General features: G+C 49.6%; 1 protein-coding gene across 3 annotated transcripts in view; it reads left to right on the top strand.

Moving 5' to 3' along the window:
• RSPH3 (radial spoke head 3) overlaps positions 1 to 13,334 on the top strand; it is a 204,625-nt gene that overhangs the window by 83,126 nt on the left and 108,165 nt on the right. The window lies entirely within an intron of this gene.

Genomic DNA, 13,334 nt, shown 5'->3' with positions numbered 1-13,334 from the left:
ATGTTACATCTGCTGGGCCCACGCCAACATTCCTGTGTGACTGGATCATGTTACTCACCAAGAACCTTTGCAATGTGGTTGGACCAATGTGCTATATGCAGCCCTATGTCAGGCTCCGGAGCCTTACCTCCGGCGGTTGCTTCCGCGGGTTACCGTCCTGCTGGTTGGCGAGGCTGCGGTGGCAGGGAGCTGCTGGCGGCGGGTCCTCCTGGATGGATGTGCGGCTGCCAAAGGCCGGGGGCCGAGGGCCTGGAGAGCCAGGCACTGCTGCGGGGATCGCTGCGGTAATGTCCTCTAGTGGTGACACAGTATAGTGTGTCAGAGACAGAAACTGGCTAAAGCTGTGTGCTAACAGCTAATTATGTCTCCTGTGCTGGGGGCAGCCATGTTGGAGACCAGAGCATCAGCGCCGTAACTACTCGTGTGCCAGGTGTGCCTGGCACACAGCGCAGTTGCCCTGAGGGCGCAACGGCCAGCGGCTATTAATGAGTCAAATTGACTCATTACAAGCCGCCTGTTCTGTGCTGTGTGCACCCGTGCGCCACGCTCCTAATATTGCGGGTCCATTGCTGGATAAACATCCTTCTTGTCCCCAAGCTGATGAACTCCTTCTTCCCCTGCTATTCAGCACTATCACTGCACTGAGCACCTATTCATATCTATTGCCGCTGTGCCTAAAGAAGCCCCGTCAGCAGATGTAACAATCCGGACCTGCTTCCTCCTCTTCTGGTACATCTAAAGAAGGGGAACATCAGCAGTTGTCCGGAGCACATATATTTCTCTCTGCATTGCTACAGACGGGAATCAGCGCAAAACATCAGAAACAAGTGCGAGTCACTCCAACCAACGGGGGTGAGCATTACCTACTCATCATTTCCATCTAATTTCAAATTGCGACCTTTAATAAGTATACTAGTATACCAACTTTTGGACAATACCAGCATAAATAATTTCCAAATGGACCGCAATTTTGACCATTTCAATCCAGCTATGTAAGCCAATTACATCTATAATATCACGCCTATTCACTGTTATTTCTTTTTTTTGTCGAATATTAACCTAATGTGTAATAATTAGATTTTTACATGTGTAATAAACTTGAGTATTTTATAAGCGCTCTTTAATTGTTTGATTGTCACAAACAATTTTTTCATATTTTGTTAATTAGGCATCCAGATTGCCCTTAAGAGCTGCTAGATCTAACAATATCAAAAATTGCTGATACCAATATATAGGTGCTTTTTAATATATATATATATATATATATATATATCTATCTATCACACACACACACACACAGATACTTTGTATAACGTTAGCGCCAATACTATCAGGGCAATTTATTCCCTGTGGTTTTAAAATTGTTCTCTGCTGTGTGCGCCCGTGTGCCGCACTGGAGGAGAGCAGCAGGGAAGGAGGAGGAGGGAGGGGGACTGGAGCCGCAGCAGCGCTATGTAATTGGTAGTAGCACCGCTGCAGCATCCCCCTCTCCTTCCACATTGGCTGCCCGGCGCTGCTGTGAATGCTGGGATGCGCTTCCCTCATTCCGGCATTCACAGCGGCGGCCAGCCAATGTGGAAGGAGAGGGACTGCTGCTGCAGCGCCTCTACCAATTACATAGCGCTGCTGTCTGCCGTAATGTGTAAAAAGGGGGACGCTGTCTGCCGTAATGTGTAAAAAGGGGGACGCTGTCTGCCTTAATATGTAAAAAGGGGGACGCTGTCTGCCGTAATATGTAAAAAGGGGGACGCTGTCTGCCGTAATGTGTAAAAAGGGGACGCTGTCTGCCGTAATGTGTAAAAAGGGGGACGCTGTATCCGGAGTACCTGCAGGAGGTACTCCGGATACAGCCTCCATTCGTCCCTCCGATAACTCCTTGGGACCTATAATTGGTTCTTAAGGCTCTATAATGCTCCATTTGAACCACTGGAAACTGTGGACCTCAAGTGGCTCACAGATAAAACTCTGTTTCTCTAACGTCCTAAGTGGATGCTGGGGACTCCGTCAGGACCATGGGGAATAGCGGCTCCGCAGGAGACAGGGCACAAAAGTAAAAGCTTTAGGATCAGGTGGTGTGCACTGGCTCCTCCCCCTATGACCCTCCTCCAAGCCTCAGTTAGATTTTTGTGCCCGGCCGAGAAGGGTGCAATCTAGGTGGCTCTCCTAAAGAGCTGCTTAGAGTAAAAGTTTGTTAGGTTTTTTATTTTCAGTGAGTCCTGCTGGCAACAGGCTCACTGCTACGAGGGACTTAGGGGAGAGAAGTGAACTCACCTGCGTGCAGGATGGATTGGCTTCTTAGGCTACTGGACACCATTAGCTCCAGAGGGAGTCGGAACACAGGTCTCACCCTGGGGTTCGTCCCGGAGCCGCGCCGCCGACCCCCTTGCAGATGCCGAAAAGTGAAGAGGTCCAGAAACGGCGGCAGAAGACTCTTCAGTCTTCATAAGGTAGCGCACAGCACTGCAGCTGTGCGCCATTGTTGTCAGCACACTTCATAGCAGCGGTCACTGAGGGTGCAGGGCGCTGGGGGGGGGCGCCCTGGGCAGCAATGATAGTACCTTATTCTGGCTAAAAATACATCACATATAGCCCCTGGGGGCTATATGGATGTATTTAACCCCTGCCAGGTCTCAGAAAAACGGGAGAAGAAGCCAGCCGAAAAGGGGGCGGGGCCTATTCTCCTCAGCACACAGCGCCATTTTCCCTCACAGAAATGCTGGTGGGAAGGCTCCCAGGCTCTCCCCTGCACTGCACTACAGAAACAGGGTTAAAACAGAGAGGGGGGGCACTTATTTGGCGATATGTATATATATATATTAAAATGCTATAAGGGAAAAACACTTATATAAAGGTTGTCCCTGTATAATTATGGCGTTTTTGGTGTGTGCTGGCAAACTCTCCCTCTGTCTCCCCAAAGGGCTAGTGGGGTCCTGTCCTCTATCAGAGCATTCCCTGTGTGTGTGCTGTGTGTCGGTACGTGTGTGTCGACATGTATGAGGACGATGTTGGTGAGGAGGCGGAGCAATTGCCTGAAATGGTGATGTCACTCTCTAGGGAGTCGACACCGGAATGGATGGCTTATTTAAGGAATTACGTGATAATGTCAACACGCTGCAAGGTCGGTTGACGACATGAGACGGCCGGCAAACAAATTAGTACCTGTCCAGGCGTCTCAAACACCGTCAGGGGCTGTAAAACGCTCATTTACCTCAGTCGGTCGACACAGACACGGACACTGACTCCAGTGTCGACGGTGAAGAAACAAACGTATTTTCCTTTAGGGCCACACGTTACATGTTAAGGGCAATGAAGGAGGTGTTACATATTTCTGATACTACAAGTACCACAAGAAGGGTATTATGTGGGGTGTGAAAAAACTACCTGTAGTTTTTCCTGAATCAGATAAATTAAATGAAGTGTGTGATGATGCGTGGGTTTCCCCCGATAGAAAATTATTGGCGGTATACCCTTTCCCGCCAGAAGTTGGGGCGCGTTGGGAAACACCCTTTAGGGTGGATAAGGCGCTCACACGCTTATCAAAACAAGTGGCGGTACCGTCTCCAGATAGGGCCGCCCTCAAGGAGCCAGCTGAGAGGCTGGAAAATATCCTAAAAAGGTATATACACACATACTGGTGTTATACTGCGACCAGCGATCGCCTCAGCCTGGATGTGCAGCGCTGGGGTGGCTTGGTCGGATTCCCTGACTGAAAATATTGATACCCTTGACAGGGACAGTATTTTATTGACTATAGAGCATTTAAAGCAGGGGTGTCCAACCTTTCACCTTCCCTGGGCCACATTAGAAGATGAAAATTTAGATTGGGCCGCACATAAAATAAAATAACAGTAACGATACCTGATCATCCCAAAAAACCATAGAAAACATAGTTAACATATTAAACTTACTTGTAGCTGTGCCCCTGTAGCTGCGTCCCTTGTAGTTGTGCCCCTGTAGCTGCGCCCCTTGTAGCTGTGCCCCTGTATCTGCGTCCCTTGTAGTTGTGCCCCTGTAGCTGCGCCCCTTGTACTGTGCCCCTTGTAGCTGTGCCCCTGTAGCTGCGCCCCTTGTACTGTGCCCCTTGTACTGTGCCCCTTGTAGCTGTGCCCGTGTAGCTGCGCCCCTTGTAGCTGTGCCCCTGTAGCTGCGCCCCTGTAGCTGCGCCCCTTGTAGTTGTGCCCCTGTAGCTGCGCCCCTTGTAGCTGTGCCCCTGTAGCTGCGCCCCTGTAGCTGCGCCCCTTGTAGTTGTGCCCTTGTAGCTGCGCCCCTTGTAGTTGTGCCCCTGTAGCTGACCCCTTGTACTGTGTCCCTTGTAGCTGCCCCCTTTTACTGTGCCCCTTGTAGTTGTGCCCCTGCAGCTGTGCCCCTTGTACTGTGCCCCTGTAGCTGCGCCCCTTGTAGTTGTGCCCCTGTAGCTGACCCCTTGTACTGTGTCCCTTGTAGCTGCCCCCTTTTACTGTGCCCCTTGTAGTTGTGCCCCTGCAGCTGTGCCCCTTGTACTGTGCCCCTTCTAGTTGTGCCCCTTGTAGTTGTTGCCCTGTAGCTGCACCCTTGTACTGTGCCCCTTGTAGTTGTGCCCCTTGTAGTTGTGGCCCTGTAGCTGCCCCCTTGTAGATGCCCCCTTGTACTGTGCCTCTTGTAGTTGTGGCCCTGTAGCTGCCCCCTTGTAGCTGCCCCCTTGTACTGTGCCCCTTGTAGTTGTGCCCCTGCAGCTGTGCCCCTTGTACTGTGCCCCTTCTAGTTGTGCCCCTTGTAGTTGTTGCCCTGTAGCTGCACCCTTGTACTGTGCCCCTTGTAGTTGTGCCCCTTGTAGTTGTGGCCCTGTAGCTGCCCCCTTGTAGATGCCCCCTTGTACTGTGCCTCTTGTAGTTGTGGCCCTGTAGCTGCCCCCTTGTAGCTGCCCCCTTGTACTGTGCCCCTTGTAGTTGTGGCACTGTAGCTGCCCCCTTGTATTGTGCCCCTTGTAGCTGCGCCCATGTACTGTGCCCCTTGTAGCTGTAAAAAAAAAACACACACGCACAGACACATACTTACCGTTCCTGCAGCGCTGCCTCCGTCTCCGTCCGCCGCTCCACGTGTTCTTGTACAACCAACTTCTCTGCTGGGCTCCTCTACTCTCGCGCTGCTCAGTCACGTGTGCCGCTATGCAGCGGAGGAGGGCTACACTGTGACTGACAGCGGAGAGGGCGTGAGCTGGTGCTGGTCCCAGCAGCAGCAATCCAATCAGGATGTGCTGACAACTTGCTGGGGCCGGATCAGCCTCACATGTGGTGTCCGTACTCGGGAAAAAAACCAAAAAAACCCTCTGCTGCAGCGCAGCTCCTGGGCCGCATTACTAGCCGACTTGGGCCGCATGCGGCCCGCGGGCCGCGGGTTGGACAAGCCTGATTTAAAGGATGCATTTCTATATATGCGAGATGCACAGAGGGATATTTGCACTCTGGCATCAAGAGTAAGTGCGATGTCCATATCTGCCAGAAGATGTTTATGGACACGACAGTGGTCAGGTGATGCAGATTCCAACATGGAAGTATTGCCGTATAAAGGGGAGGAGTTATTTGGGGTCGGTCCATCGGACCTGGTGGCCTCGGCAACAGCTGGAAAATCCACCTTTTTTACCCCAAATCACATCTCAGCAGAAAAAGACACCGTCTTTTCAGCCTCAGTCCTTTCGTCCCCATAAGGGCAAGCGGGCAAAAGGCCAGTCATATCTGCCCAGGGATAGAGGAAAGGGAAGAAGACTGCAGCAGGCAGCCCATTCCCAGGAACAGAAGCCTTCCACAGCTTCTGCCAAGTCCTCAGCATGACGCTGGGGCCGTACAAGCGGACTCAAGTGCGGTGGGGGGTCGTCTCAAGAGTTTCAGCGCGTAGTGGCCTCACTCGCAAGTGGACCCCTGGATCCTACAAGTAGTATCCCAGGGGTACAGAGATTCGAGACGTCTCCCCCTCGCAGGCTCCTGATGTCTGCTTTACCAACGTCTTCTTCCGACAGGGAGGCAGTATTGGAAACAATTCACAAGCTGTATTCCCAGCAGGTGATAATCAAAGTACCCCTCCTACAACAAGGAAAGGGGTATTATTCCACACTATATTGTGGTACTGAAGCCAGACGGCTCAGTGAGACCTATTCTAAATGGGAAATCTTTGAACACTTACATACAAAGGTTCAAATCAAGATGGAGTCACTCAGAGCAGTGATAGCGAACCAGGAAGAAGGGGACTATATGGTGTCCCTGGACATCAAGGATGCTTACCTCCATGTCCCAAATTGCCCTTCTCACCAAGGGTACCTCAGGTTCGTGGTACGGAACTGTCACTATCAGTTTCAGACGCTGCCGTTTGGATTGTCCACGGCACCCCGGGTCTTTACCAAAGTAATGACCAAAATGATGATTCTTCTTCAAAGAAAAGGCGTCTTAATTATCCCTTACTTGGACGATCTCCTGATAAGGGCAAGGTCCAGAGAACAGTTGGAAGTCGGAGTAGCACTATCTCAAGTAGTTCTACGACAGCACGGGTGGATTCTAAATATCCAAAATCACAGCCGTTTCCGACGACACGTCTGCTGTTCCTAGGGATGGTTCTGGACACAGTCCAGAAAAAGGTGTTTCTCCCGGAGGAGAAAGCCAGGGAGTTATCCGAGCTAGTCAGGAACCTCCTAAAACCAGGAAAAGTGTCAGTGCATCATTGCACAAGAGTCCTGGGAAAAATGGTGGCTTATTACGAAGCGATTTCATTCGGCAGATTCCACGCAAGAACTTTTCAGTGGGATCTGCTGGACAAATGGTCCGGATCGCATTTTCAGATGCATCAGCGGATAACCCTATCTCCAAGGACAAGGGTGTCTCTCCTGTGGTGGTTACAGAGTGCTCATCTTCTAGAGGGCCGCAGATTCGGCATTCAGGATTGGATGCTGGTGACCACGGAGGCCAGCCTGAGAGGCTGGGGAGCAGTCACACAGGGAAAAAATTTCCAGGGAGTGTGATCAAGTCTGGAGATTTTTCTCCACATAAATATACTGGAGCTAAGGGCAATTTACAATGCTCTAAGCTTAGCAAGACCTCTGCTTCAAGGTCAGCCGGTATTGATCCAGTGGGACAACATCACGGCAGTCGCCCACGTAAACAGACAGGGCGGCACAAGAAGCAGGAGGGCAATGGCAGAAACTGCAAGGATTTTTCGCTGGGCGGAAAATCATGTGATAGCACTGTCAGCAGTGTTCATTCCGGGAGTGGACAACTGGGAAGCAGACTTCCTCAGCAGGCACAACCTCCACCCGGGAGAGTGGGGACTTCATCGGGAAGTCTTCCACATGATTGTGAACCGTTGGAAAAGACCAAAGGTGGACATGATGGCGTCCCGCCTGAACAAAAAACTGGACAAGTATTGCGCCAGGTCAAAAGACCCTCAGGCAATAGCTGTGGACGTTTCTGGTAACACCGTGGGTGTACCAGTCGGTGTATGTCTTCCCTCCTCTGCTTCTCATACCCAAGGTATTGAGAATTATAAGACGTAGAGGAGTAAGAACTATACTCGTGGCTCCGAATTGGCCAAGAAGGACTTGGTACCCGGAACTTCAAGAGATGCTCACAGAGGACTCATGGCCTCTGCCGCTAAGAAGGGACTTGCTTCAGCAAGTACCATGTCTGTTCCAAGACTTACCGCGGCTGCGTTTGACGGCATGGCGGTTGAACGCCGGATCCTAAGGGAAAAAGGCATTCCGGAAGAGGTCATTCCTACCCTGGTCAAAGCCAGGAAGGAGGTGACCGCACAACATTATCACCACATGTGGCAAAAATATGTTGCGTGGTGTGAGGCCAGGAAGGCCCTATGAAGAAATTTCAACTCGGTCGTTTCCTGCATTTCCTGCAAACAGGAGTGTCTATGGGCCTCAAATTGGGGTCCATTAAGGTTCAAATTTCGGCCCTGTCGATTTTCTTCCAGAAAGAATTGGCTTCAGTTCCTGAAGTCCAGAAGTTTGTCAAGGGAGTACTGCATATACAACCCCCTTTTTTGCCTCCAGTGGCACTGTGGGATCTCAACGTAGTTCTGGGATTCCTAAAATCACATTAGTTTAAACCGCTCAAATCTGTGGATTTGAAATATCTCACAGGGAAAGTGACCATGCTGTTAGCCCTGGCCTCGGCCAGGCGAGTGTCAGAATTGAATGAAGTAAGTCTCTAGGACAACAGTGGGCGCTGATTAAGAATGTATTTATTTAACTTCAAAATTGAATGTGTTTGTTAGATCAAGTCTTTAACGAGAGTCTATTGAATAATCTAAACAAAAATAGCTCTCACCCTTCTGGCTGCCCACAAAGGTGAACCTGGCTATCCACCGTATACAGCACAAGCGGAATATGGGGAAAAGAGATGTAGGCGCTCTGGGGAAAGAGTGAGTCAATTGCTGCTGGTTTTGCAAAAATAAAAGTAATTTATTGATAGAAGATTTTATCACAAATGGACAATGGATAATTGTAATGCCATTAGCAATATATAAATATATTCAAATAAAAATAGTTTTCTAAAATCACAACAATTCAATAAAATATAACTGGTAACTGTGTCCAGGGCCTTTAAGGCTAAAGGTTGGGTACCCTCCCTTTTAAATTTGAATTGACTTGCATGCAAAAAAAGCTTATTGTTAGTTGCAATTAGGGTTAGTGCATGTTAGATTCAAATTGCACTTTACGGAATGGAGGCTGTATGATGTTGAAAGAAGCCTGTTAGTACTTCACCTGAAAACTGGTGAATAGAGTCAGAGATGTAACTGAGTGTTCAGTATGCCAATCCCGCATCTGTCTCCTGTGATCTTAATGGTTTATGTCACTCACTGCTCAGATGACTGACCGCACTGCGGCGGTTCTCTTGGGTATCGCTTGGTGTCCTGCACTATCCTTGAGTGCCGTACTCGGACAGGAGCGGAGACAGGGGTACACGTGTCCAGGTCCTGGATGGCAGGGGACGCTGTAGTGCCGCGATACGCGGCTTCCGGGTTCGGGGCTTCCGGCTTCCGGTTGCGGTCCACCTGCGTTCCACAGTCGTATCAGGTCACCTGACGCGTTTCTCCGCCTCCAAGGTGGGCGGTTTCATCAAAACTCTATTCACCAGTTTTCAGGTGAAGTACTAACAGGCTTCTTTCAACATCATACAGCCTCCATTCCGTAAAGTGCAATTTGAATCTAACATGCACTAACCCTAATTGCAACTAACAATAAGCTTTTTTTGCATGCAAGTCAATTCAAATTTAAAAGGGAGGGTACCCAACCTTTAGCCTTAAAGGCCCTGGACACAGTTACCAGTTATATTTTATTGAATTGTTGTGATTTTAGAAAACTATTTTTATTTGAATATATTTATATATTGCTAATGGCATTACAATTATCCATTGTCCATTTGTGATAAAATCTTCTATCAATAAATTACTTTTATTTTTGCAAAACCAGCAGCAATTGACTCACTCTTTCCCCAGAGCGCCTACATCTCTTTTCCCCATATTTTCCCCATATTCCGAGTGTCAGAATTGGCGGCGTTTGTCTCAAAAAAGCCCATATCTGATTGTCCATTCGGACAGGGCAGAGCTGCGGACTCATCCCCAGTTTCTCCCTAAGGTGGTGTCAGTGTTTCACCTGAACCAGCTTATTGTGGTACCTGCGGCTACTAGGGACTTGGAGGACTCCAAGTTGCTAGATGTTGTCAGGGCCCTGAAAATATAGTTTCCAGGACGGCTGGAGTCAGGAAAACTGACTTGCTGTTATCCTGTATGCACCCAACAAACTGGGTGCTCTTGCTTCTAAGCAGACGATTGCTAGTTGGATGTGTAGTACAATTCAGCTTGCACATTCTGTGGCAGGCCTGCCACAGCCAAAATATGTAAATGCCCATTCCACAAGGAAGGTGGGCTCATCTTGGGCGGCTGCCCGAGGGGTCTCGGCTTTACAACTTTGCCGAGCTGATACTTGGTCAGGGGCACACCCTGACTGAGGAGGACCTGGAGTTCTCTCATTCGGTGCTGCAGAGTCATCCGCACTCTCCCGCCCGTTTGGGAGCTTTGGTATAATCCCCATGGTCCTGACGGAGTCCCCAGCATCCACTTAGGACGTTAGAGAAAATAAGAATTTACTTACCGATAATTCTATTTCTCGTAGTCCGTAGTGGATGCTGGGCGCCCATCCCAAGTGCGGATTGTCTGCAATATTTGTACATAGTTATTGTTACAAAAATCGGGTTATTATTGTTGTGAGCCATCTTTTCAGAGGCTCCGCTGTTATCATGCTGTTAACTGGGTTCAGATCACAGGTTGTACAGTGTGATTGGTGTGGCTGGTATGAGTCTTACCCGGGATTCAAAATCCTTCCTTATTGTGTACGCTCGTCCGGGCACAGTATCCTAACTGAGGCTTGGAGGAGGGTCATAGGGGGAGGAGCCAGTGCACACCACCTGATCCTAAAGCTTTTACTTTTGTGCCCTGTCTCCTGCGGAGCCGCTATTCCCCATGGTCCTGACGGAGTCCCCAGCATCCACTACGGACTACGAGAAATAGAATTATCGGTAAGTAAATTCTTATTTTTTATTAGCTATTGCTTCAGCCCGTAGGGTTACTGACTTGGATGCTCTCTCATTTCTATCCCCATTTCTCATACGTCCTAGAGGATGCTGGGGATGCTTCAAGAACCATGGGGAATAGACGGGATCCGCAGGAGACATGGGCACACTATAAGACTTTGAATGAGTGTGAACTGGCTCCTCCCTCTATGCCGCTCCTCCAGACTCCCGTTAGATTCTGTGCCCAGCGAGACTGGATGCACACTGAGAAGCTCTCCTGAGTTTCTCAGAAAAAGACTTTATTAAGGTTTTTTATTTTCAGGGAGACCTGGCTACAGGCTCCCTGCTTCGTGGGAGTGAGGGGAGAGAAGCAGACCTACTTCTTAAGAGTTCAAGGGCTCTGCTTCTTAGGCTACTGGACACCATTAGCTCCAGAGGGTTCGATCACTACGGTTCGCCTAGCTGCTTGTTCCCGGAGCCGCGCCGTCACCCCCCTCACAAAGCCAGAAGATAGAAGCCGGGTGAGTATGAGAAGATCAGAAGACTTCAGTGACGGCAGAAGACGGCTTGAGGTACCGTGTAGTGCGCCATGCTCCCACACTGATCACGGCACTGCGGGGAGCAGGGCGCAGGGGGGGGCGCCCTGGGCAGCATGGGGGGCTGCAAATACCACTGGCATGCAATATAACAGTGCCCAGACACTTGTTAAGGGACTCCCGCCAGTATAAAGAATTTTGAGCGGGACTGAAGCGCTCTCACCAGCGCCATTTCTCTCTTCACAGAAGGCTGCAGAGACGCTGGCCCTGATCCTCCACACTGCTGTGCAAGTATAAGGGTGCAAAACGGGGAGGGGGCACTAGTAATTGGTGAATTATATTGTTTGATAAAAGCGCAAGCAGGTCTGGGCAGTATTGTTAATGACTTCAGAACCAGGATAGGCGCTGGGTGTGAGCTGGCTGAACTCTCTCTGTGTCTTTCTAACAGGCTCTGCTGTGGGTCTGTCCCCTATAGCCCAGTGTGTTTGTGGCTGTCGGTACGTGTGTGTGTGTCGACATGTTTGAGGCTGAATGCTCTTCCCAGGAGGAGGCTGGCGTGGGGACTGACAGTTCTGTGAGAGTGACAGTGTCGGCACTGCCGACGGATGATTGGGTCAATATGCTGAGTGTTTTAAATACAAATGTGACTAAGTTGGCTAAGAGGTTTGATAAATCTGAGTCTAAGAACCAGACATGGAGGAAATCCATGGAAGATGCTTTGTCACAGGCCCAGACCCCTTTGGGGTCGCAGAAACGTGCATTTGCCCAAATAGCAGATACAGATACCGACACGGATTCTGATTCCACTGTCGACTATAGTGATGCCAGATTACATCCAAAACTGGCTAAGAGTATTCAGTACATGATTGTGGCGATAAAAGATGTTTTACATATCACTGAGGACCCTGCTGTTCCTGATACGAGGGTATGTATGTTTAAAGGCAAGAAACCTGTGGTAACGTTTCCTCCCTCTCATGAACTGAATGCACTTTTTGAAAAAGCTTGGGAAAATCCCGACAAAAAGATACATGTTCCCAAAAGAATTCCAATGGCATATCCGTTTCTCTCTGGGGACAGGGACAGCTGGGAGTCAATCCCCACGGTAGACAAAGCTTTGTCGCGTCTGTCCAAAAAGGTAGCGCTTCCGTCCCCTGACACGGCAGCCCTGAAGGATCCTGCGGACCGTAAGCAGGAAAATACCCTGAAATCCATTTATGTCAATACAGGGTCGCTACTCAGGCCTGCTGTTGCTGCGGCATGGGTGAGTAGCGCTATTGAAAAGTGGGCAGATAACTTGTCATCTGAGGTAGATTCCCTAGACAGGGATAGTGTGCTTTTGACCTTGGGTCATATCAAGGACGCTGCAGCGTATTTAAAAGAAGTGGTAAGGGATATTGGCCTTTTGGGATCAAGGGCCAATACCATGGCAGTCTCTGCTAGGAGAGCATTGTGGATTCATCAATGGAATGCTGAAGCTGAGTCTAAGAAGGCGATGGAGTCTTTACTGTTTAACGGTAAGGTCCTGTTTGGTGACGGCCTCACTGACCTGGTCTCTACGGCTACCGTGGGTATGTCATCTTTTTTACCTTATGTTCCTGCACATCAGAAGAAATCGCCTCACTATCAGATGCAGTCCTTTCGGCCCAACAAATTCAAAAAGGGACGTGGGTCCTCCTTCCTTGTTGCGAGGGGGAGAGGAAGGGGAAAAAGGTCACAAGCTGTGGCTAGTTCCCAGGAGCAGAAGTCCTCTCCGGCTTCTGCCAAATCCACCGCATGACGCTGGGGCTCCTCTGCGGGAGTCCGCTCCGGTGGGGGCACGTCTCAAACTCTTCAGTCAGGTCTGGATGCACTCGGACCTGGATCCTTAGATAGTAGAAATAGTAACCCAAGGGTACAAACTAGAGTTTCAAGAGTGCCCCCTCACCGATTTTTCAAATCGGCCTTGCCAGCTTCTCTGCCAGAAAGGGAGATAGTAAGCGCTGTGATACTAAAGTTGTGTCAAAATTAAGTGATTGTCACGGTAGCCCCGTCCCAACGGGGGGAAGGTTTTTATTCAAGCCTGTTTGTGGTCCCGAAGCCGGATGGCTCAGTCAGACCGATTCTAAATCTGAAATCCCTCAATTTCTTTCTAAAAAGATTCAAGTTCAAGATGGACTCTCTACGAGCAGTGATCTCCAGTCTGGAGAAGGGGGATTTTATGGTGTCGGTCGACATAAAAGATGCCTGCTTACTTGAGATTTGCTGTGCAGGATTG

Source organism: Pseudophryne corroboree, chromosome 4 (genome assembly GCF_028390025.1).
Source record: "Pseudophryne corroboree isolate aPseCor3 chromosome 4, aPseCor3.hap2, whole genome shotgun sequence".
NCBI lineage: Eukaryota > Metazoa > Chordata > Amphibia > Anura > Myobatrachidae > Pseudophryne > Pseudophryne corroboree.
This window is presented reverse-complemented; position numbering and strand designations above follow the sequence as displayed.